Below are 27,067 nucleotides of genomic sequence, written 5' to 3'. Positions count from 1 at the left end.
AGCTGGAATAACCAGGTCGCAGACAGCCGTGAACACTTCTCTGTCATTATTCCGTTAGATATGCACACTACACATTCCAATCAGGGGCTCAGAGTAGGGATTGTATAGCTCGAATACTATGATGAACCAGTGTGTTACGTACTAGATACAGTATATTAGAAAATGTATGAACCAGAGGAATGGCATGCTAAAGAAGAGAGTTATCTTACACCCCAGCTAGTTCCCACCAATATACAGGCAGGCTGTTACAGTCGGTACGACCAGGCGAGTTAAACGTGTGGTTAGGGGCGCGCAGCTGTGAGCTTGCATCCGGGAGATAGTGGATTCGAACCCCACTGCCGGCACCCCTGAATATGGTATTCGGGAGATAGTGGTTTCGAGCCCCACTGTCGGCAGCCCTGACAATGGTTTTCCGTGGTTTCCCATTTTCACACCAGGCAAATGCCGGGACTGTACCTTAATTAAAGCCACGGCCGCTTCCTTCCACTTCCTAGACCTTTCCTATCCCATCGTCGCCATAAGACATATCTGTGTCGGTGCGACGTCAAGCAAATTTAAAAAAAAACCTCGGTAAACTGCAGTAAACCTATCTATCGGGGATGAGAGGAAACAGAAGACAAAAAGCACATAACAACAAACAATGGTCAATATAATGTTATTGTTGATAAAGTTTATGAGCTTTCTATATTGCAGGCTTTCACATTAGTTTTCTTTCGACTCTGTGATATTAGGGAGTATTACAAAATTATTTATATCGTAGACTGTAGTTCCTTATTCTCAGACTTTACATAGCGATTTTCACTAAAATCTGTTTACCCATTTTCTCGTGACTCGGCGCTGATATGGACTTAGTAACAAAAATCCAAATTCATGAATATCTCCGATTGTATGCGGTACGGTAACAATGTATAAGACATAAGTGATCGGAAATTTAATAACTTCTTACATAACTACTACTAACTTACGACGTAACTAAAGTTATGTTAGTTATGTAGTATTTATCGATACGACCACTAAAATATAAATAACTTATTTGAGAATTACATTTCAGGCCTTCCCCATAACTACCATTTTACTCAGCGTGAATAAAACAATTTATAGCCGAGATTGTAGTGGTTCATCACCCGACATTACATATCGATTTTCATTAAATTCTCTTCAGCCGTTTTCTATTGATGCGTGTACAATCATACATACATACATACATACATACATACATACATACATATATACATACATACATACAGACAGACAGACAGACAGACAGACAGACAGACAGACAGACATTACGGAAAAGTAAAAAAATGCATTTTCTTGTTACTATGGACATGACCAATACAGAAATAGCATTCTTTTCAAATTCTGAGCAATGTACAGACAAAACTCTTATTTTACATATATAGATTATTCGACCAGCCGGACAAATGGAGACCCAAAATGAGGCCCATGTTGAACACTTTCAGGTGCTGAAAACGCTCTGTCACACGCGTACGTGGCATCTCTGTACCTTCACAGTATAATAATAATTTCGTGTGGCTATTTCTAGCCGAGTGCAGCCCTTGCAAGGCAGACCCTCCGATGAGGGTGGGCGGCATCTGCCATGTGTAGGTAACTGCGTGTTATTGTGGTGGAGGATAGTGTTATGTGTGGTGTGTGAGTTGCAGGGATGTTGGGGACAGCACAAGCACCCAGCCCCCGGGCCACTGGAATTAATCAATGAAGGTTAAAATCCCCGACCCGGCCGGGAATCGAACCCGGGACCCTCTGAACCGAAGGCCAGTACGCTGACCATTCAGCCAACGAGTCGGACACCTTCACAGTGATCACTCAACATCTGACGCTGTTCACGCTCCCTATATTACCCTACCAGGCCCGGCAGCCTACCAACACTAAACACAAACAAAGCTAATGTATTTTCGTGGCCATTCTACCTTTCACACAGGATTGTAAATGTAATGACTTATATTCCCGCCGATGGTGCGTACGTGTACGACGTTACTTTGACATTCGACATTATCTCCTGGATGCTTCCATTTTCTGTGAGGCAGTATATATTTAGGATTTATTCTTGAACCCGATACTTAAATGCACTTACGTATGTGGATTCAGCGTACCTGAGTTTCCCTACCAATAAATTCCAATGTATCAGTAGTTCATAAATTCAATATGAAATATGTTGACCGTAATCCGAGGCATGATCTTCACAGTCATCATTACGAACAATCGTATTGTTATTATTTATTATTAGTATATTATTATTATTATTATTATTATTATTATTATTATTATTATTATTATTAATTATTTCTTAATCTGCTTACCCTCCAGGGATGGCTATTCCCTCCGACTCAGCCGAGGGATCCCATCCCTACCGCCCCAAGGGCAGTGTCCTGGACCGCGAGACATTGGGTCGGGGGATACAACTGAGGAGGATGACCAGAACCTCGCCCAGACGGTCTCCACTGCTATGCTGAACAGGGGCATTGGTGAAGAATGGGAAGATGGGAAGGGAGAGACAAGGATGAGGGCAGGAAGCGGCCGTGGCCTTAAGTTAGGTACCATCCCGGCATTTACCTTGAAGAGAAGTGGGAAACCATGGAAAACCACTTCCAGGATGGCTGAGGTGGAAATCGAACCCACCTCTACTCAGTTGACCTCCCGAGGCTGAGTGGACCCCGTTCCAGCCCTCGTACCACTTTTCAAATTTCGTGGCAGAGCCGGGAATTGAACCCGGGCCTCCTGGGTGGCAGCTAATCACACTAACCACTACACCACAAAGGCAGACATTATTATTATTATTATTATTTTTATTATTATTATTATTATGATTATTATTATTATTATTATTATTATTATTATTATTATTATTATTATTATTATTATTATTGTACCGGTTGGTACACCTATACGCCGCAAATTTGAATTCTCCGCCTTAAATTACTTTCTACCGGGGAAACTCTGAACTTTAACAACTGAATTAATCCAACAGTTCCTCAGAAGATGCCACTGTGTGTATTTCGATTATTTTTTGGTTGATGAAGAAGTGTGGACCTTCTCTGACAGATGTCTCTACTAAAAAACTATGATCATGCACCCTGGTGCGAAGGGAAGGGACTTTTTGAAGAAATTTTGTATTCGAAAGTTTGTCTTTACTAAATTTTGTTCTTTCATTTTTTGGGTTGGCAATATTAATCTTTCTTTCCGCCAGTTTTGAACTCAGCCAATCCCGAATTTCTTTAATTAATTTTTGACCAATAGTGTCTTTCTTCTTCGATGTTGATGTATAACTTTTAGCCACCCAATAAAGTTGCGTGGGTGTCCTAATTATTCATGAAAGGTCTCGAAGCTTCCACAAGGATATAAAAACTGCTGATTTTCACGGCTCTTGGCCACTTCAACTACATCTTGCTTAGTGTATAGAAGCAAAGCAGGGGGCGGGTAGCGCCTCTTCCTTCGGGCAGCTGCTCCTTAACAAGGTAATGGCCGATTAACATATTTCTTTTCTCTTTGCTAGCTCAGCAGTTTAACCCGCGGGGCAGGTCCGAAACCTTTAATGTGTAACCTTTAAACATGTAAATATTTTCCTACTTTGTAAAACTTCATATATCTTTATATGTAATTCGGGGATAGAGACTGCTTTATCCTCTCGAGGTCCCCTTCATTTTGAATTTGAGGTGACTATGATTTCGTAACGGTTTTTATCTTCGTTCTAATGTGTTAATTTTATTGTGTATACAAGTCACCTCCATAGATTGGGATTAGCCCCTGGGCAATAGGCCTAGTGCCTCTTAGGCTTTAATAGGTGTATTTAGGAGTGCTAATTCACGCGTCCATTCCTTTTACGTTTTGGGCCATTTAAAATTAACCTTGTTTTGTCCACTAAGGCCTGGTAGAATGGGTACAAGATACCCCTGTTTCCTTGTAAGTGTGCCTTGAGGGCAGTTTGTAGTAAAGTCCGTTTATGGCCTTTGGATTGGCTTGAAAGATTGAGAGCGGTCAGCTCTTTCTGGTATTTTGAAAGGTGCCTCTAGGAGGCTTGATATTACGAGGTGGGAGCAAACGCTCCATGTAATTAGGGGTTTTCTGCCCTTTGGTAATTTGTGGTTGTGAGCTGAGATCTCAGAAATTGTTAAACTTGGGGGCTCATAGCCCAGAATTGTAAAGAACCCTTATCTTGAGCATTCTTTTGTAAAGTTGCAATGTACCTGACTTTTTTGTTATTTCACCTAGTGAAAATAGTTAAATGTGGTTATCTGTTGAAAATATAACCTTCATTTAAATTTTAAATTCATCTTTAAGACTTGTAGTTAGACCCATTCCAGCCCGCACCTTCTTTCAACTCTGCTGTTCCACAGATACCTCGGAACAATTATTATTATTATTATTATTATTATTATTAGTAGTAGTAGTAGTAGTAGTAGTAGTAGTACTAGTGGTAGTAGTAGTCTGGTTCTATTGTCCAATTCCATTCGGTTTATACACGTTTAATTCTGAAGGAAGTCACCTTCAAGATGCCTGCAACGGGCTTTAAATACCGTGTCCGTGTTGTGTACGATCGGCGTTGATGTGTTTAAGCGGAAATACTGGGCTCAGGATTGAAGTTTGGTACACGAACTTGGAAATTAGGGCCTTTACAACATTTCATGGAGCGAATTACAAATCTTGGGGTATAGGCTGCTCAGAACAGCCCCTTCTGCGTCGAAAACGCAACATTTAAGAGTGGTGAAAACCTCCAGTTTTATCGTTCGTTCGTAATCTGTTTACACTTCAGGGTCGGTTTTTCCCTCAGACTTAGCGAGGGATCCCACCTCTACCGTCTCAAGGGCAGTGAGATTCAGACACTGAGTCGTCGATACAATTGGGGAGGATGACCAGTACATCGCCCAGGCGGCCTCGCCTGCTATGCTGAACAGGGGCCTTGTGGGGGGATGGGAAGATTGGAAGGGATAGACAAGGAAGAGGGAAGGAAGCGGCCGTGGCTTTAAGTTAGGTACCATCCCGTGATTTGCCTGGAGGAGAAGTGGGAAACCACGGAAAACTACTTCCAGGATGGCTGAGAAGGTAATCGAAATTCGCTCTACTCAGTTGACCTCCTGAGGTTGAGTGGACCCCGTTCCAACCCTCATACCACTTTTCAAATTTCGTGGCAGAGCCGGGAATCGAACCCGGGCCTCTGGAAGTGGTAGCTAATCAGACTAACCACTACACCACAGAGGCGGACTCCAGTGTTATCATGGAACAGATTTCATGGATCAGGAGCGAGATTCGAAATAACCATTACGGCGATATTCAGTTGTTATGTTGATGTCATACCGCATGGTGAGCAGTCCGGCCCCACGGTGTAGGGGACAACGCGTCAGCCTGTCACCCGGCGGCCCCGGGTGCGTTTCACGGCTGGTCACGGTTTTCTTAATTCCAATGATTGATATCCCTGGCCTGGGAAGTGGGTGTTTGTGTCGTCCTTAACGTTCATTTCCTCCTCATTTTGCACTGTACTTCATCCATTCCAATTACACGCAGGTTCATATCACATGGTGCAAGTAGGGGCAAAACATCTCTATAGGTCGACTCCCCGAACAAATAGCAGTTTCTGTTAAAAAAGAAAAAGTCGTCATTAACTAATACATAAGCATTATTTCCCTTAGGTTAGGATTTATAATCCGTCAGTGTCAGTTTACACACAGAAAGTTTGTCAGATAATTCTATAGAAACGTGTACAGAAGTTAGGGATAAAATGTTTTGTTCAAGTTTTGGTATTCCCGGTCTCTGAAATTAAATTCAATCATAATTAATGTATCCCTTTGTTTCTGGCCAAACTCAACAACTTGCAGTCTCATACAAACACGCCAGATAACTAGGAATAACATTTACATGCATCTTTCATTGCTAATAATTGTACATGACTGCATTTTATTGCGGGATGAAAATGAACCCTTAAGGCCAATTATTAGTAATTATTCCATCGCTGTTATTCGGAGGAAATCTTTTTCTCCTTCTTAACCTGTGTACCATCCAGGGTCGTTTTTTCCCTGGGGCTCGCCTCTACCACCTCAAGGGCAGTGTCCTGGAGCTTCAGATTTTGGGTCGGGGTATACAACTGGGGAGGATGACCAGTACCTCGCCCAGGCGGCCTCACCTGCTATGCTGAACAGGGGCCTTGGTGGGGGTTGGGAAGGTTGGAAGGGATAGACGAGGAAGAGGGAAGGAAGCGGCCGGCTGGCCTTAAGTTAGGTACCATCCCGGCATTTGCCTGAAGGAGAAGTGGGAAACCACAGAAAACCACTTCCAGGATGGCTTAGGTGGGAATCGAACTCACCTCTACTCAGTAGACCTCCCGAGGCTAAGTAAACCCCGTTCCAGCCCTCGTACCACTTTACGAATTTCGTGGCAGAGCCGGAAATCGAACCCGGGCCTCCGGAGGTGGCAGATAATCACTTTAACCACTACACCACGGAGGCGGACAATCCGAGGAAATACTGTTTATTAAACGTGTACTTCCATTAATGAGTTTGGCCTCGCGGTTTCACTCCTCCGTTTCAATTCGTTCATTTGCTAAGCTCTGGCATGAAAATGGACTTCCGGAACTGTTCACATTAGATATTAGTGTAAAAGTTTATTTCAAGAGAGTAACGTGAGTTATTCAGAAGTTGATAGTCTGCTCACGAACGTATCTCTCCGTTATATTTTCTGAGTCTACAGGAAATGTGATAATGAAAATGGTTAAAGTAAAACATTTCTTCGTGGAACTGCTCGCAAGTACACAAACATTTTACCACCGCTCCTTCATCCTGTATGTAAGACTACAAATAAGATAGAGTAACAACCGTTACGGTCTTCCAATTATCGCATGAGAACGGTTATTCACTTCCCTCTGGAAGATGTTCACATTTTAGTTCTTATTCCTAATATAATAAAATAAATACTTCCTTCATCTTCCTCTGCCACCTTTCCTATTCCATGGTTTGGTGGATGGAGTGAACTGTGTTGCAGAAACGGACTTGAACCTGTTTAACGACCGGATGCACTTCATGACGTCAAATTTATGTGGAGGGATGTATTGGCAATTGTGTGTTTCTATGATGGTTCATTGTGCGGTATATTTTGTGGGCTTGAAGGGATGTGTACTGATAAAAACCCAAACATTCAATTCCCAATCCGGAGGAATTAACCAGATGTTGCTAACATCTCCGGCCTGGCCAAGAACTGATCCCACAGCACTCTTAACTGAAAACCGCGACGCTGATCGCTTAATTATGCAGCTGGAAATAAGATTGCGTTGCCGGCTTGCCCCTTATTTTTTTTTTTTTTTTTTTTTGGAGATACGCAACCCAGTGTACCCGAATGTCACAGCCAACATGCAGTCATTGGTAGCTGATCCTATATAGCCTTAGCACGACCATACCACCGAGCTCGATAGCTGCAGTCTCGTAAGTGTGGCCAGTATCCAGTATTCGGGAGATAGTAGGTTCGAACCCTACTGTCGATAGCCCTGAAGATCGTCTTTTGTGGTTTCCCATTTTCACACCAGGCAAATGCAAAACCTTAATTAAGGCCACGGCCGCTTCCTTACCACTCCTAGCCCTTTCCTGTCCCATCGTCGCCATAAGACCTATCTGTGTCGGTGCGACGTAAAGCAACTTGCAAAGAAAAAGTACAACCATACCGAGTTCATGCTCGAGAATACGAATGAAATAAAGACGGTAGCACCAATAATATTTCGATGGATAATTAGTGTTTAAAACCTTCACAGCTAAGAACAAGTCTACCTTATGTTTGTACAGGAAGTGTCTCTTACGACTTCGGAAGGAATCCATCCACTGCTCTCCGTAGCTGACGTGGCTACATCACGTATTACTTTTGTTGCGGAACCAAGCTGCCATAAAACAGGTCCATTTTCCAGGCTGATTCATTTTTGTTCGCTTTATATTGCATGCACTGGGTGTGATGTGGGCACATACCTGGTTTTACATCGAGTGAAACTTTAAATATTGACCACATTGATGTATACAGATTTCTGCACGACGTTGTAAAGATATCATTGCCCGTTGTTACATGTGAAGTGTAACAGCTTGGCATGCCCCAATGGTCACTTGTGGAAAGAGACCAGGATTTTCAGGCTCCAGTGCATACACTACCGGGTGATGTTGATCTGTCGTGCAAGTGTCCGTGTTCTAATATGAAGATTATTCCAGACAGCGCTCTTAACAGACTCTTCATCTGGACCAGACGTTCTAGAAGCATCTCTAGAAAAGGAGGTAAACTTCAAACAATCGCAATTAACCGCAACCGTCGTTCAAGATTTTGGAACGTATTGGTATTAGGTAGTCTTCTCTCACCGCCCTCATACTGGCGTTGGACATGAAGCCTATCTGTCTTCTCTGTCCGCAAGTTAACAACATAAAGACGCACTCTTCTCTGGAGTACATCGTGAATGAATAAGTGCTGTGATGTGACCTGTTAGGTGTGGATAATTACTGTGTCCCTATTAAATAGGGCTCGATTTGTCGCTCAAAAACTGAAATTGCGAACGGTTGGATACGAATTACTACACTACCGATACTCAGATCAACGGGCAACTGGAACATTACCGACTCAACCACAAAGGTACCATACATGATACTCACCAGAAGTGTAGTGCTTAACTATGGCCTTCCCACCTCGGAAGTTAATATCGGTATCAGAATTTTCAGCCATGGTTTGCGGCGTGCATTTAAATTTCTACCACTACAGATCACATGGTATAACATATTACTTCAATCGCATTTCGGGTACATGCGTTATATGGGAGCAATAAATCGCATGTTTGTACAAGGACCCATAGGACTGGGCGCAGGGATTTTCTGTAGTCGTTTGTCCTTTATAGATAGATAAATACATACATACATACATACATACATACATACATACATACATACATACATACATACATACATACATACATACATACATAGTGTCCCCTATAATGCCTTAGTGAACGTCAAGCAAATGCTGAAATATGACCCAGTACATAATAGTGGACAATATACTCACCACCTGGTGAATCCCTCTGGCACATAGCTTACCTGACTCGTCCATCCTCTTCTCCAGCTCGGCGTAGCTCAGGCAGCAACAGGGAAAATTGGGTGTATATATGGGTCATCGTAAAAAATAAATGAGGAGGAATAGAACGATCGGGATGTAAACTAACACAAGCCAAATAAGAAATTGTCAATGAGCTGCAAGTTCGCTTAAATAAAGCCATTTATTACAATACTAATTAAAGATCGGATATAAACCATAATAAATATGTGTGAAAATGTTGTCATTAAAAATATCAATTTTTAATACAAAAAGATGGCTCATAGTCTGAAGTTCGTTTCCTGGTGAAGGAGATTCCTAGCATCGTATCCCAATGATACTGCAACAGCCAGCATAATGGCTCCCTCAAAAGGAAACAAATCAAACTGTACGTTTGCGCATAGCCAAACCATATCTACAAACAACATAACATACTCCTAAAGTGAATCTATGCCACAGGACTCGTGATTAATATGGGCTCTAAAACTAAACATGCAATACCCAATCTACCGTCTGGGAATCGAACACGATACTATAGTGAATCCTGCGACAGTACAACATATGGTGTGATAAGAAACACAATATTTACACGGTGCAAACATATTATGAAATGTTACGTACACCTTTAAATGACACATGTAGTCGTGTATAAATTTATCTTCCAAACTACAGTACAAATAGGTCAACGCTCTTTTCTTCCCTTGACAGAAACCGTATTGTTCCACAAACGCAGACTTCCCTATCGTGACGTCAGACCGAACTACCTTTTCCCTTTTAACACGCCTCGGCTTTTGTATAAACTGAGCGGCCATGTTTTTGCAGCCATAAATATCGCTCAGTTAACAACTGGTAAACAGACCCAAATGAAGACTCTCACTTGCATTCTAGCCCATTGATCTACACTTAGTGGTGCCCTATTAATCATATAATTCACATGTAATTACCACATATCTATTCATTCCATATAGGGCGAAATTCAACACTCTATTATACTTATCACACAAATACAACTGGCACATTTATTCAAATCCACAATGGTGCTCTTATTGGCACACAGAACAATCAGATTACAACTTAGGCCTTCACGGCATTATATCTTGACTCTTGGCCTATCAAACATATTCCTAATTTCCTGTGGGCTTCGTAGTTCATGACCAGCTCAAATTAGTACGTTATTCTGAGTGCATTTAAGAAATATAGAAGATCTTATGTTTTCCTTCATCTCACCATAAACACTACAATCTATCATGCTCCATGAATCTAGCTAGTCCCTAAATATCTTGTCCTGCCTCTAACTATACGAGACTACGTAAGTCTTGGATAGATGAAAGTACACGGCCCTGATTTCCGTAGATTGAAACATTTTGTATATCAAGTTGTGACACTAACAAATAACAAAAAACAGCATGCAATCATAAACTATCCTACAAGCACTGAGTCATGAACATATATTCTATATACATGTGCCATCGGACATCTTTCCTATTTACATGTTGGCGGAAGGCCATTGTTTATCTGTTACGATCCTATAATTGTTCTACCTGTTGCATGCTAAGAAATGGAGTGGTCTGACCTGTTTCTTGTGATAGCATCTGACCAGTTCTCCTACAGACATGCTAATTTAAGCCATCATGTTAACGTTGTGGGCAGGCAACAGCAGTCGTGGTTTGGTGACTGGTGACATCCTGGTCTGCTGCGACGTTCAGCTGCAACTTGTTCAGGTGAGTGGATTGTTGCCTCCTCGATGTGGTCGGTGTGTTGACTGGACGTTGCTGGTGGTCCACGCCCGTACCTCGATACAGTGAAAGATGTTCTGTTGCTCCACTCGAAATTGCAGCCTCAGCGTGGTGGATGGGCAGCGTCTGGTACACACGTGACGTAGGAGAAACTGCAAGGAAAAACCATATTACGATGTGTTCTTACTTCGATGCCTAGGTCTCCCCTCTTGCCTATACTTTAATCTTGTAATATCTTGACTCACTCCTAGCCCTTTCTTTATGAAACAGTCGTACCATTCTCAGAAGCAATTTAATTTGTTCTTGACCGATATGTATTCTGACCGAATTGAATTTACACCAACTTTCCGAGCCTACACTAACATGTAACATTAGTTTAGAAAAATATTTGCATCAGATCATGCTATGCAGCTTTGCGTGAACAAATTACTAGCACAGAAATGTTCTCAAAGAAAATCAGTTCAATATTTGATGTACAAAGTTCTTATCACATCACATACGGTTATTATTTACAAGTTACTAGGACAATGTAGACTCTAACTGCGATGCTTGTAGACAAAGGTAATCTTCCCTTCGCTGAGTTTCCGTGCGACAGACCCCTTCCTGACAGCGATACACACAGAGAATGACGCTCGTGCACTTGCCGGCTGTATATATTAACGATCGTGAACCCACGCTAAAGAGCTCGTCGTGTGCGGGCCCTTGTAAGCGTGCACGCGGAGGTGAAAATTCTCCCACAGTACTTAGAATAATTATTCATTTCTTCATTGTGATTACAACTGGTGCCATGCAGCATATTAGATTTTTCAGAAATATGTGCTCCTTGCAATTATTACATCCACTGTTCTATATTCCTCTTGTGGGCGGCAATATCGAATAAATTCATTTCCCTCCAAGTTAGGCGTCTTCGCGGTTTCTTACGCCATGAGCTAAGTGGTTCACTTGAGTTAATAAATATGAATGATCATCCTGGGAACATCAGCTCGCTTCTGACGCTAAGTTCTCTTGGAAAGCGCGCAATGTTAGGTACTATTGCACAAATAATATGCCATATAATGTCCTTAATCTTTGGTCTCATATTTTTACCATAATTATCAGTATATCAATGTTCTTTGACCATGAACAGAATGATTCAATAGATAAATGGAATCATATTAAAAACTTACATAGTTGCCACTTTAACGTGCAAAGCATGTCATGAAGGGCAGGAATTAAGTCGTTTAATCGTCCCTGACGTACATGTAGTTATGAAAAACAGTTTCGGTAACAGGAACTTAATCCGAACACACTTTAACGCTTTTGAGCAATACTCATATTAAGAAATTTTGTGATCTCACTATCAGTTTTGTTCCGTAAGTCCACAAAAATTGTCGGTAGTCACTCAACATCGCAGTTTTCATCATACAAGACTAAAATCAAAATAAAAACTGAATATTGTCCCGCACGCCCATCCCCAATCTTTCCAGAAACCATTTTCAGTAAGTACACAGCAATACCTGAGCATCGTCCGAATGAAGAATATACCAGGTGAATCAGCTGCCCCAACCATTATTTTGTTTCGGACTCAAAAGAGTGTGTGAGATCGTCTTGAGATCAATATTTCTCTGCAAACAACACATTTGGAATTCCTGCACTGTGAGCACATCCGCCTAACGATTCTGAACACTATTATCGTTCCCACTATGTGGCTGTAGATAGTGTGAAAAATATGATATACTTTCAATAATTTATCATACAGTATACCCGTCCTCAATCTAATTGTGTTTAAATGTCGCGCAAACTGAATGGGTATAGGAAAACACGGAATTAACACTAAGAACTACGATAAAAATCTGTGGCGTAACGCATGTGGTCAATACGAATTAACGAAATTGATAGTCCGAATACTACATCGCAATTGTTCTTAACGTCTACATAAAGCTTCAGTGCTTAAATACAGGCCAGTATATCCCATACTCAAGCGGCAAATCGCCGCTATATACGTTTTTGTGCCATGCATACACTGCGCCACTATACGGTTCAAGCAGCGCATTAGGAGCATGTCAACGTATTGGTCCATATATTTCACGCACGAATACGTTGACATGCTCCTAATCTACGGTAGGTAAGAGAGAATTCGTTTCAAGTACTACTTCTGTATCAGGAAAAGTATCCGGGCAGGTAAGATCCGACTGCAAAGAATTACCGGAGTTTTGGAAGACATTTACGAGCAATACGGATACTTCAGACGATACCATCTCTCTGAGAGGAGACCGTAACTCCTGGTGAGAATGATGAATCGGTTCTCGACACAAGGAACAACAATCCATACATGAGCAATGCGCAATAACTGAACATATGCAAAGCTTCTGTAATACGAATGCTGGATGCGCATAAATATCACCCCTACCAACTACAAATAAACCAGGACCTCCAAGGACGGACGGGATGTCGAAACTGTACTGAATGTCTTTCAGTGACAGTTAGGAAATTTGGGAAAAGATGCAGCATGTCTGTCAAAAAAACCCGTTCTCGGGGGAATCGTGATTGCATAAGGATGGTACCGTATACCGCCTCAACATTCACTGTTGGAGTGCTGACAATCCATACTGGGTGCGGAATGCAGCCTACCAAGTGCAGTGGGGAGTGAATGTATCGCGTGGAATCTTGGATGAACTCACCCTCCTGCCGTATAACGTGAGATTTGGAGAACATTTAACGATGTGGATTCAACAGGATAGAACTGCACAACATCGCACGTTAACCGTCCGTAACCATCAGTATGAGTCTTATCCAGGAAAATGGAAGACCTGTCTTTTGACTCGCCAGGTCACCGGATTTATACGTCATTAGACTTCTTCCTAAGGTTTATTTAAAACAGTTTCCACCCAGGAGGCTGGAAGTGCCAGACGCCTTCGACAAATCATCATCGAAACCTGCAGATTAAAAACCACCACCCACGCTAAAGCGTATTATAATGCCCATTCAACGGCGTGCCCAGATGTGCGTAAGCCAAGCAGGTCATCACCTCGAGCACTAGCTAACTTAACTAACCATTGTTAGTGCAGATTGGTTCCACCCACACAACCACTAAATATTCCGTCTTCGTCCGATCCTTGTGAAGTATCGGCCATTTTAGGGCCACATATATTTTCATTCACTGAAAATGTGCATACACTTCGCATATAGCAAGAGAGGGTAAAAACCAAGGCTCGAAACTACCCCATGTAAGACTGGCGAACCGTGGTGTTCGTCTTACCCTTACCATTTGCGGTATACTTCACCGCGACACAATGCGTATAAATTACGACTCATGTGATAATTTAAACACGGTCGCAGTATCTACTCCGCGTTTTAGTGACGTTTCGTTTACATACCAGACCTTTTTGAGGGAATAATATTATCGTCGCGTAATGAATTCTTATTTTTCTGTAGGCCATAAAACAAAGATATCCGCTTTACTACGTTTACACTAAGAGAGATGCTCTCAATACCTATATAAAACTGCGGATTTTATGTTTGAAAATGGAGTTACTCCGACTGCTGTTTCCTGGTCCTTTTGATGATAAAGTGTAGGGGATTGTCTCACTATGTGTCTGAATGCCTTATCAATATTACTGCAAGCAAATTGCTCTCCTGTCCAAACATCCGCAATATATCCAGGATGCGAAATTATATCTATCAGTCATTCGATCAGTCATCACTGATCTGCATTTAGGGATATCGCCCAGGTAGTCAATTCCCCCTCAATTGTTTACCTGGTCCTTTTCAAATGATTTGAAAGAATTTCAAAATTTACAGAATATTGTTCCTCCTCCAATAAATGAATATTTCCTCCAGTTAGTTCTATCGAATTTCAAACTTACCATCATATTATAATCATAAATACATCTTCATTATAGACTCTTATGGGTTTCAGCGGTGGGTTTAAAAGCCTCCGTAAATTTACTAACCGCCGCCACAAACCTCTATTTATAACTAGTTCTGTGGCCTCATTTAGCTCTATACCTCTTATCTTTAAATCGTGAGAAGCGGAGTCAAATCGTCGTCGTCTTTGTCTCTCTGTAATTGTCTTGCCCTCCGTAAGAGAGTCAGTTATACTCCTAGGTACACTATCCTCCGCTATTAGTCTTATATGACCCCACCACCGAAGCCGGTGTATGCGTACAGCTTCATCCATCGAGTTCATTCCCAACTTAACCCTTACCTCTATATTCAGAGTACCCTCCTGCTATTGTCCCACCTGTTTGTACCAACCTCATTCTAGCTACTTCAATGTCCGTTTCTTCTAACTTGCGAATATTTATCCTAAGTTCACCTAGCTTTTACTCCCATGAAGTATAGTTGGTCTATAAACAGACTAATGTAAATATAGTTTCGTACGTGAGCTGACTTCCTTCTTTCATAATACTGTTCAGCGCAACTGAAAGATCATTGCATTAGCCTTACTGCATCTTGATTCAATCCCAGTTGCTGTACTACCATCCTTGGGGAATACATATCCGAAACATTTGAAAATGTTTAGCCGTTCCAGCTTTGTATCCCTCCTATTGTATTTCATATTTATGACATCAATTTAGTATTGAACCTATTGAACTTATTATCAAGTTCCATGACATGAAACTGCAGGAATTACGAACAATCTGCGAATAAGACCAAGTCTTCAGCGTAGGCCAGACTGCTAACTACATGTTCACCGATCTGAATCCCTCCCTGCCACTTTGTACTGTTCAGTAAATGAACAATGTATACTATAAACAACAAAGTTGAATGATTACAGCCTTGTCTAACCACTCTAAGTACCTTGAACTAAGAACTCATTCCACCACCAATTTTCACTTCAGCCCAATTGTCAACATGAATGCGTTCGATTGATTTTAATAATCTACACTTAATCCCATAGTCCCCCAATACGCCAAACATCTCCCGAAGCACTCTGTCATACTTCTTCTTTAGTTCTGTGAAATATAAACATAAGTACCTATTCCTCTCGTAGCATTATACAATTACCTGGAGCATACTGAAAATCTAATCCTGACAGCCCAACTGCGATCAGAAACTTGTCGCTAATAAAGTCCACTTCATCAATTAATTGTACATCACCCTATCGCATATATGCATTTCTCCGGGGTAATACCTTATCCTAATACTTTACAAAGCAGACACACAACGTTGCTATCCTGTAAATCACCATAAATCACCATACACTGACATAATACGTACAATGTAAGCACATATAAAAATGGAGTATTATATGAATACAATATATAATCCACACACTTTAAGACTTTCTGAAATCCTGACCCCTTTCAAGTCCCCCGGTGTCGATTCAAGAACGTAGATACCAATCGGGTACCAAACCATGGTGGTTTGACTTCGAGGTGCTATCCCTGCTACGGTGCCATTTAACCACAAAATTTGTAGGAGTGTACTTCACCTATCGGATCATAAAACGTACAGCGTTGGTGGCAAAAATTACTGGCACGTGAATATTCAATACAGTGTAAAAATGAAGGAAAAATCTTTATGTAAATTTTGCGAGCATTTGACATACCTAACGGGCCTTTGATTTCCCCTCTTTTAATTTCCTGAAGGCCATAAATCTCCCTCTCTAAGAAACAGCTTTTCTCTGTCAACTGGGCGAATACTTTCACCTTCACCCAAATATACAAATACGTAGTTCTTAGTTCAGTTATCTCGTATTCTCCAGGCATTGATCATTTATGGATACAGTCAAGTATAATCAGTATTGGCACACTTCATTACTATTTTTATTATTATTATTATTATTATTATTATTATTATTATTATTATTATTATTATTATTATCTTTTCATCTGTCACCTTAAACATTTCAGATATACCGTTTCACCTCTCATTTCCACACACCTGTTCCTCAAATCCAGTTTATTTACGCATTGAGAAGATCCTAATCGACAGGAAATTTACTTAACCTATCCCTCACTCGCGTAACTATCTAAGGTCATTATTCGCTCCTCGAATCATTCTTCATCTCTCCAGTCGTCAGCATCCTTAAGACTAAAGGGGAGAGTAACCGTATGCATGCAGTAATGTTCTGAAGCATTTAATAATCTATATTTGGCAAATTGAGAAGACCCGTGTCAGCTGATTAAAATTGGAATAGATTATGAAGTCCGCTGAATTATCTAAATCCACCCTTACGAATGCTTCACTCAAACATCACAAACTATAGAGCCTTATACACTACTCCATGCAAGAACCCACGGAAAAACTTTGTGATTAAGCCAAAATCACAGGAGACATAAAAGCAAATTAACACAGAAACTTTACTCCATTGAAGCACGCATATCGCGTCACTTACACGTTATAACAGATATCAAAATATATGCTGAAATATTCTATTTACAAAGTTAAGTTTTACATATTAATGCGACACTTCCGATTTTCATGCTTATAAATATTATGATATGTACTTATCACTGCTGTGTGGAACCATGCTGTTACCTGAGTATATCCATATGGATCTAGATATCCATCACTGGCGCCTCGTTAGCAGGGAGTCCTAGGTTCATCTTCTTCGGAGTTGAATCCATGGTGTCTTGATCTGCAATCTCCTACTGTTGGAAGTTTTGCGTGGTCTTCGACAGGAATATCGCAGGCACACCGGCTCGTTCTGGTAGAGTGGAATCCTGGATTCGACGAACACTCATATACATGCAAACAAATGCGGGAATTGGTTAAGTGAAGCAATGTTTATATGTCTTTGAATAACATGACACCGATAGACCTACTCATAGACTCGAATGGACTACCCTAGTAGCGGTTATCGTCCCTGAAGATTGCTACTCGATTCCCCTTCGTTATAGAGCGAAGTATTTGTTGCCGATATTTGTTCCTATTTGAGCGTCACTGTTCATTAATGGAACACTTCCTGGCTAATCTAACAACATTTGCTTGTTAGGATGCTTGTCTCTTACACTGCACGTACCTTATCATTGTACAATATTTGATACTCTATAGTCAATAACTCACTACGTCGTGACCGTTTTTGGAATATTACCCGTTCTTTTGAAACATACTCTTTTTTAGCCGCGACTAATTTTTACCGTTTGCATTCCCCTGACATATGCTGGGATTAGTACTTCTTATATCCACACACCACAATGATCACTTCACACAAGAAAAATGTGATTGTGTTATGAACATGTATCGGTATGACGTGATGTAGACCTCTGTCGAACACAATAGTGAGAACACTGAGTAACACTGAGAAGCACTGAATCACAATGAATGACTGGGTAATCGTGGATTAATACGGGATATTGGAATTGGTCCTTGTGTCCTTACATAGAAAATGCGCGTCGTACGCTCCGCCTGCAGGGGACAAATCGCTCAGCGAATAATGATCCCTCACAGTCGTATCAATATTCATTTAGCAGATCTTAACTTGTTCTCTTCTCTGATCTACTTTCATTTAAATAGCATCACTGTTTCTCTGGTAATCTGAGAAGCTTTCTCTTGGATTTCAGCGCGCGATGTGGTAGGATGTGGGGACTCCAATATTTCTGTCAAGATAGCCGCCAGGGACAGATGGTTCCCATCACGCACATCTGTCTAACGTGCGTCATTAATAGTACCCTCGTTAAGTTTTACAACTTCTTACATAATAATCTGCCTTTGCTGGCAGGACCTAGTGTTTACAGTGCACTATGTCTTCTGGTATGGGCTAGAGTAATTTTGTTACTTTCATAGATCTGTCTCTGTCTTATCCTTGGCTTTGACAATATGAAAGTGACTGAGGTATGAGCGATGCTAGTAATGCTATTCCTTGTGCAGCCAGTCCCTGCTATGAATGGTGTGAAAATGTTGCTCATAGGGTCGGTTGGTGTATGCATTTCAGTGGGCTTGGCATACTGATATGTAATGGCAACCTCTGGCTCAGTGAGGAAAGCAACGGGAAACTACCTCACTCCGCATTTCCCTAGTACGCCTCTTCAGTGATGCCCAGGCCATCTATGACAGCTGATGGCAGAGCTGTTGAGGATCCAACCAGCCTTAGGGCTGAAGACTGAACATACATACATACATAATAATATATTGCAAATTATGCTGAGTTAATTGAGTCCTTACTAGTAAATTTCTAAGGCTTGTAACGAATTTTTATTAATATTCTTATTACTATTATTATTTGACCCCCGAAATTTGTGCGTAGGTATCCACAAATATGCAGGGAATTCGGTGAGAATATCCAGTTCTCAAGTTAGAACCCTGTAAAGTTAACTCCGCCTCCTGACATAAACAGTATTTGAGTGTGGCGCCTTATTTCTTTATCGCTTGCCCGATAGAGAGCGTATTTCAAAGGTATCGCTGTACTGAGAACTCTCTCTCTCTCTCTCGGTACGCATAATTAGAGCTTCTACCTTCAAGCTAGCGCAGCCTCGCTCGTATCCCGGACACGGAATAAAATGCTTGTTACAACCAAATGTGTTGTAGAATGACGCGGTAAACGGCATCTATGAATTGTTGGGCATCATGACATGTCCCTTAGCATGGTACTGAGCGGTTAAAATACTTATATCTTCATTAAATCTTCGAACCAGAACATAACCTTCAAACTACTTAATACTTACTTGTAACACAATACATATTATTAATGAACTTGCGCTTCAAACGTTGCACACTCATATGCAATAGCAACGTTTGGTTCAGTGAAGGAAGCAACAGTAGCTGTGGCTACACATGCAGGTCCAATTCCACAAAGTGTTTCGTGCACATGACTTACAGTAGTTGAATATTCCCGATTACCAAACCAAACCAAACCAAACCTAACCAAACCCCATGGCACTACAGCCCTTGAAGGGCCTTGGCCTACCAAGCGACCGCTGCTCAGCCCGAAGGCCTACAGATTACGAGGTGTCGTGTGGTCAGCACGACGAATCCTCTCGGCCGTTATTCTTGGCTTCCTAGACCGGGGCCGCTATCTCACCGTCAGATAGCTCCTCAATTCTAATCACGTAGGCTGAGTGGACCTCGAACCAGCCCTCAGGTCCAGGTAAAAATCCCTGACCTGGCCGGGAATCGAACCCGGGGCCTCCGGGTGAGAGGCAGGCACGCTACCCCTACACCACGGGGCCGGCGAATATTCCCGATTGCCATGAGCAATCCAGACCACAAATATGCAATTACTTAAAAGTTTTACCAAACAAGATCATGGGTACGTTCCACATACCTTTTAATTAATGTCTCTTGCACTTTTCCCACAACTTTCTTAAGGTGGAATAGTACCTTCTGAAGAGACTCTCCTCAATTGAAAATCATTAACTACAACAACGACACCTCCTAAGCATAAAGAGTTTAAGGATGCAGCAATTTGTGTCTTGTAGGAGGGGAGCTCGCAGGCACACGTTCCTCGTACTTTTAATATATCAAGAAAACTGGTATCTGTCTGGGAAAATCTGTACACAGTATGCCGTCACATGCACAATAAACCACGACAGGGTCGACCACGAAAAGCAACTTAGGGAAGAGATAGGCTAATTAGAAGGCAATCAGTGGCAGACACTAGAAATACAGCTGAACATACCGTTGCGGATTTGAGGCAGAATTATGGAGAAGATGTCCATGTATCTACTGTAAAACGTAGTTTAAAAAATCAGGATTTGTTAGCTTACTGCTCTTGCAAGAAACACTTCACAAGTACACGCACCATAAAGAACAGTCTACCCTTTGCTAACGAGCACCGTGACTGCAAACAGCAGGAGTGGTCTACAGTATTATGTGAACATGAAAGCAAATTTAACATGGTGTCATCTGATGGTATTCAAAAGGATCGTCATCCTAGAAATAAAAAGATACCATCCACGTTACCAATTTCCTGCTGTACAACATGGAGGTGGGAACGTCATGGTCTGAGGATGCTTCTCTGCTAAGTGTGTAGGTCCATTAATGGGCATCAATAGTACAATGAAGGGTCCTGTCTACAAGGATACTTTGAACAAGCAAATTCTACCATATACCAGAAACAATATCCTCGGCAATGGTGTTTTCAAATTGATAATGATCCCAAACACCGATGTAAATGTGTAACAGATTTCGTGCAAAATGATAAGAGAAATGTATTGCCATGGCCAAGTGAATGTCCAAATTTAAATCCAATAGAACATAATTATGTGAAAGCTGCTGGACACTCGTATAAGGACAGGATCATATACAAATAAAGTGGTGTTCTTTTTCAGTTTGAAATCTGAATGGGCCAACTTCCCTAAAGTCTAAATTAGGTCCTTTATTTTCTTCCATGCCTACGGGATGTGATGTTGTAATAGACCTAGAAGCAAAAGACTATGCAACGTGATATTAGTTGCCACGGTGAGAAAATGAAAACATGTATTTCGCTAATTTGCACCGACACTTATACCTCTTCTGGCGACGGTAGGGTAGGAAAGGGCTAGGAGTAGGGAGGAAGCGGCCGTGGCCTCAATTAAGGTACAGCCCCAGCATTTGCCTGCTGGAAAAATGGGAAACATCGGAAAACTAACTTAAGGGCTGCCGGCAGTGGGGTCCGATCCCACTATCTCCCGAAAGCAAGCTCACAGCTGCGCGTCCGTAATCGCACGGCCGACTCTATCGGTCTTGTTTGATTTGTTTGTCGAAAAGATCTTAGTTAAAACATTTATAAGTTTTGAAATTCGCAATTTCATTTTGTTACAAACAATAGTCTACTCCCAAAAGTTGGTATTATTTGATGTATGAGTTTCATACTTCATATGTTATGTTATGTATTATTCTAGAGGCAAAACAATGCTGTGAATAAAACAATTGCGTCAAACATTGTTGTCAAGACACTTGTGAGCGCTACTGTGCATTAGTGTGTAATGAAAGATATACTGTATGTCATTATGTATGTACGTGTGTAAGCCTATGTATGTATTGTTTATGAGAGAGACCATGGTAGTCAGGCCGATGACCATTTAAAGAACAAGCATCTTCACAATGGTAGTTGATGCCAGTAGCTGTAAGCCAAGAAAATTCAAAAACAAATTTTACCGTCATTGTCTGTATACATCAGCCATCGTATTTACACTTTCACATGAAATTCATACAACAGGAAATCTTCAGGTATTATCATTATTTAATTGAATCCTTCTTACTAAAAATGAAGAGTGGTGTAAGGGGTAGTATCCACTCATGTGCTTTGACAGTGTTCGATTCGTGACTTTCTCTGATATGAGAATTTAGGTGGGGTTCATTTAAATTCATGAGGTGAAATGAGGAGTGAAGTGGGTTCAAACCCCACTCTAGTCGTCCCACGTGAGGCCTATTGTGGAATTCTGACTTCAAATCAAGCAAATACAGAGATTATAGTTAATATACAGGTCACAGACAAAACCTAGCTGCAGCTAATTGCAACGACTCGTCAATGCTGAATCCGCAATTGATTAGGGTATCAGACTGACTGTTCTATACATGCATTAAGTACGTGAAGGTCTTGACTGTGTATTCCCAACTCCCTTGAAACGAGCTGCAAGCTATTGGTAGAGGAACAAAGTTACCACGCTTGATTGTCAATAGGAAGAACTAAACATAATCACTGAGCTCCCCTTTCATATGCTCACCAAGGTACAAGATATATTACAAAAGCCCGTTGATATCTATGGCAACTCAGTGAACCAAGGAAAATAATATAATATGCTCTTTTTCTGATTGCTGCTGGTAACAAATGCAAAACACAAGTGAGTAGTCCGCAGCCCCTAGCATGTTTTCACTACCGCACACTGCCTGGGCGTGGTGTGCCTGTCCACAACAAATAATTCACTAGTGATACTTTATAAATACGTTTTAATCCAGGTACAGAGTCATCCATTTCAGTGTCCACTGTTCAGTCCCAGTCAACACAATGATCCAAGAGAAAATCACAGTTGCACATCATTGTGAGGTACTGGTCTAACATGTTGGTAAAACTGGTTGAACGTTATTGTAGATTATAATTCGTTTTACAGTGCACTGAAAGTGAATCATTCAGATCTGCAATGGAAATTGTTATATACTGAAAGTAAATTACATTATTCAATGCTAAATATTAATTACACTGTAAAGTCAAATGGAAATTGTAATCGGAAAGTCATACCCAATTCCTGACACCGATGCTATAAAAGTTCTACTGTTCGTATCGTATTATACTGAGGGCTACTTAAATTATTACGTAACACAGAAGGGTACATATACCATAACAAAAAATAACCATCAAGGTACAAATAACAACTTTAGAATCTGTGCATTTCTGCATTTCCGTAGATAGTTGGGTTCAACTGGTCGGTAAATATGAAACGGGTATTGCAGTCTCCATGAAGGTATGATATTCAAGGAATATATACCGAGCAAGTGACCAGGCGGTTTGATTCACGTAGCTATCAGTTTGCATTCCGGAGATAGTAGGTTCGAAACCCACTGTCGACAGACCAGAAGATGGTTTACGTGGTTTTCCATGTTCACACCCGGCACTGTACCTAAATTAAAGCCACCGGCACTTCCTTTCCACTCCTAGGCCTTTCCTGTCCCCTTGTCGCTATAAGACCTATCTATGTCGGTGCGACATAAAGCAGATTGAAAAAAATCGAAAAATAATTAATAGTTCATATTTATGCCACGAAAATTATTCTCGTTTTAATTTTTATTCATCATGCCGCACTAATGCTGACTTCACCATGTATTTATAATATACGAGGTTTGAAACTTTAATAGTAGTATCTATTTAATTACAACTCATACAAAAGATATACATGTTACGAAATTTTACTGTTCCCCAGAGTAGTCACCAGCATTGTGTACAACCCGTTGCCAGCGATTTGGAAGTAGTTGTATACATTTAGCCGCACTTGTGTTGATAGTTCGAATGGAGTGGTTTACTGCCTGACGAATCTCTGGAACTGTTCTGAAGCGAATGCCACGAAATATTTCCTTCATCTTAAGATTCAAAAAGTCCGCCAAGTATGGTGGATGGTACGTTAATTCCCAGTCCCATCTTGCGAACAAATCAGCTGCAGCTTGGGCTGTATGCGGCCGAGCGTTGTCGTACAAATTGATGGGTGGATTCCACAGAAAGTGTCGCCGCTTGTTTCTCAAAGTTTGTCGCTGGCTGTGTTCCAAAAGTGAAGAGTAATACTGCGCATGGATGGTCTGCTGTGGAGGAACGTAATGCGTTAGGATAACGCCATCACAGTCGTACATGAGAATAACCATACATTTCACATTGCTGGGATTCGGACGAACTTCTGATCTCCGTGGTGACCCGTAGTGACGTCATTCATTCGATTAGCGTTTCTGTTGTAGCTCGTACGATATGGCCCATGTCTCATCCAGTGTAATGATACGACGTGAGAAAGCCTCTACTCCGCGCTCATAGCGCTCCACGTGGTTACTAGCAGCTTCGCGTAGTAACGATTTCTGTATTTCCGTCAAATTACGAGGAACACGTCCTGATGCATATTTTCTCATGCCCACGGGTTCCTTCAGAATGTGAAGCACAGTCGTATGCGCTAATCCGGTGCCTCGGACAGCTCACGAATCGTATGGCGACGAACACTTTCTCCAGTAATGCCGCAAGAGCATGCACTTCTTCTTCACTGACACCAAATTTTGGCATCGCCCGTTGAAGGCTTTTGCCTACCGTGCCACTGTTATGTAAGGCAATACAGATTCCCCGCAAACCTCTGGAAGGCATTGATTACACTCTCGTGCTTTGCCACCTCTGGCACATTCATTTCTTTTTTTTTTCAACTCCGTTGTACCTGTTTCGAGATCATCGTAACAACACTATCTTAGATCACCAGCTAAGACGAGGTCTATTCCTCTCCCCAGTTCGCATGCGCGTGATGCAAGATGGGGGAGTCCACGGGCTCTGAGGAGAGGTAGGTATGTAACTAAGGTGTGCTGTCAGCTACATTATTGGGTTCCGTTGCATAGCGCGTTCCACTATTTAAGTCCTAACATTCGGAATTAAATGTGCTTATTCATGAAGTTCAGTTATAAGAATTACGTCGTATTACAAATATAACGAAACTTTCATTTCATCATTGGGAAACTGTTTCATCGAGGAAAATATGCAAATCTGATTCACGAGATTTTACTCTCGTTGTTGCGAGGAAGAGAACTTTTAGGTATACGTTATACCTGGGAAGTCCTTATTTATGCCGACTGAGGAATGATTGTCGCACAAAACAAATAGAAACCAAGTATTCATTTCAAATTTATAATGCTCGAAAAGTCGCTTGCTCCTCGGTACTCAATATTCCAGTTCATATAATTATTTAATCAGCTACTTGAATCACTGTCCTAATTCGCCACGCTAGTGAAATTATATTACTTAGGTGGGTACTGGTTATATTTACCCCACAAGTTCACATAACACAATGATTTTTCCGTATAACAGAAAATGGCAGATTACCAAAAATTTGTCCTGACGTCAGTGATGTGTGAATGGTATTGAATAAAGAGGAATGTGAATAATGTATGTGTTCCAGATAAGACCTTCAAGTTGACAATTAACTGGCAGCATGTAACAGTTGTAGAAATCGGCACTGGAACTTTCTAGTCAGAGTGGACCGCTTGACGGAAATGCTCATTATCATTAGAGACATTATCATACAGATATATTCCGGTGTGTTTGAGTTGCTGCCAAGAGATATTGTAGCTTGTCTGCATTATTACTAGTGGTTTATGGAATCGGAAACCTATGACGGCTATGGCACTATGATATTGACACCGGCATTGGTTGGATGTGGCAGTAATCCATTGGGAGAGATGTTTACTGAGCAAATTTTGGTGAATATTGTCACATAGAATTTTAAACTTTGCATGAGTCTCTTACAATTGTTTAAAATTTCATATACTGTGTAAAATACCGTGCCAAATTTTTTCAGTTATTTACTTCATATCTTTAATAATAGCGTGTGCCGTAGTAAGCTCTAAATTTTCTTCCTCAAGTTTCACATATTTTAAAACCAATTTTCATTTGTGATTAGGTGGAGTGTTAGAATTGCTTTAATGTTGGAAGAGGATGCGTACAGAGTAGGTAGTGAGGATTTTCAGAACACCTTTTAAACTTAAATTCGTATTTGATATCTAATAACACTCTCCATTAAATTGTTCATTAACGTGACGTTTAGAACTTTTTAAATCTATAGTTTTCTGTTCGCAATTATAGATAGTTTCTTATGCCACTCGTATAAATCCTTTGGAGAGAAAACAGAACATATAAGAGTCATATGCAACAAATGTCGGTAATATTATCACTCGAATAAGAGGATTGTAAAAGACACGTGGAAGGAAACAGGAAAAAACAGCAACAATTTGTTATAAGAAGAAGCCAATGACTCATTTTCAGGGGCCTATAAGGTGATCGAATGGTACAAAATCGTGGGAATATTTGTCGAGATTATGTTTCCTCGTGGTTATACGTAGCGCCTACTCACATAGGTCTTGACGGTTAGGAAAGGGCTAGGACTGGGACCGTGACATCAATTTAGGTAGAGCCATAGTATTCTCCAGGTGTGAAAATGGGAAATGCACGGAAAACCAATTTCAGAGCTGCGAATAATTGACCTACGGCAACCTTGGAAAGTGAATGAGCCAAATTAGGGAGAGAGTTTGATCTCGATCATAACCTGTGTCCGGAATTTAAGACCTATTTAATGAATAGAAGTGTATAAAAATACCTTTCGCTATGTCCTTATTTCGTTTTTCACTGGTTTAAAATCTCACTAGTAGCCTCCGTGGCTCAGGCGGCAGCGCACCGGTCCCGGCCTCTCACCTCTACCCACCTGGAGATAGCTGATTTCACCTCCTCATCCTTTTTCAGCTTACCGATCACATGATAATCCATGGAAACTTGCACGATAACGCAACACCACACACGGTCCGCCAAATGTCCGAAATGCTGCAGCAATTCAAGTGGGAGTGGCAACATCCTGCATACAGTCCAGACTTAGCGCCGTGCGATTTTCATGTCTTCGGTAAGCTGAAAAAGGCTCTCGGTGGACGACGATTCCGAAACGACGAGAAGGAGAAAGAAGCTGTCTCCATGTGGTTAAATAGCGCTGGAGGTGATTTCTAGCCATTCGGAATCGAAACGTCGGTTGGTCGTTCAGAGAAATGTTTACACTCCGTTGGGGACTATGGAGAAAGTGAGCTTATATTGTATGTTGTCATAGCCGTGCTGCCTATGCGTAGGTGGTTCCATAAATGGCCATAACTTGGAAGTGTAACTTTCTTTTTGATTCGCTCTCGTATATTATACTGTAATTCTATAATATACTTCG

The sequence above is a fragment of the Anabrus simplex genome, chromosome 2 (assembly GCF_040414725.1).
Source record: "Anabrus simplex isolate iqAnaSimp1 chromosome 2, ASM4041472v1, whole genome shotgun sequence".
Taxonomy (NCBI): domain Eukaryota; kingdom Metazoa; phylum Arthropoda; class Insecta; order Orthoptera; family Tettigoniidae; genus Anabrus; species Anabrus simplex.
Note: the sequence above shows the minus strand (reverse complement) of the source record.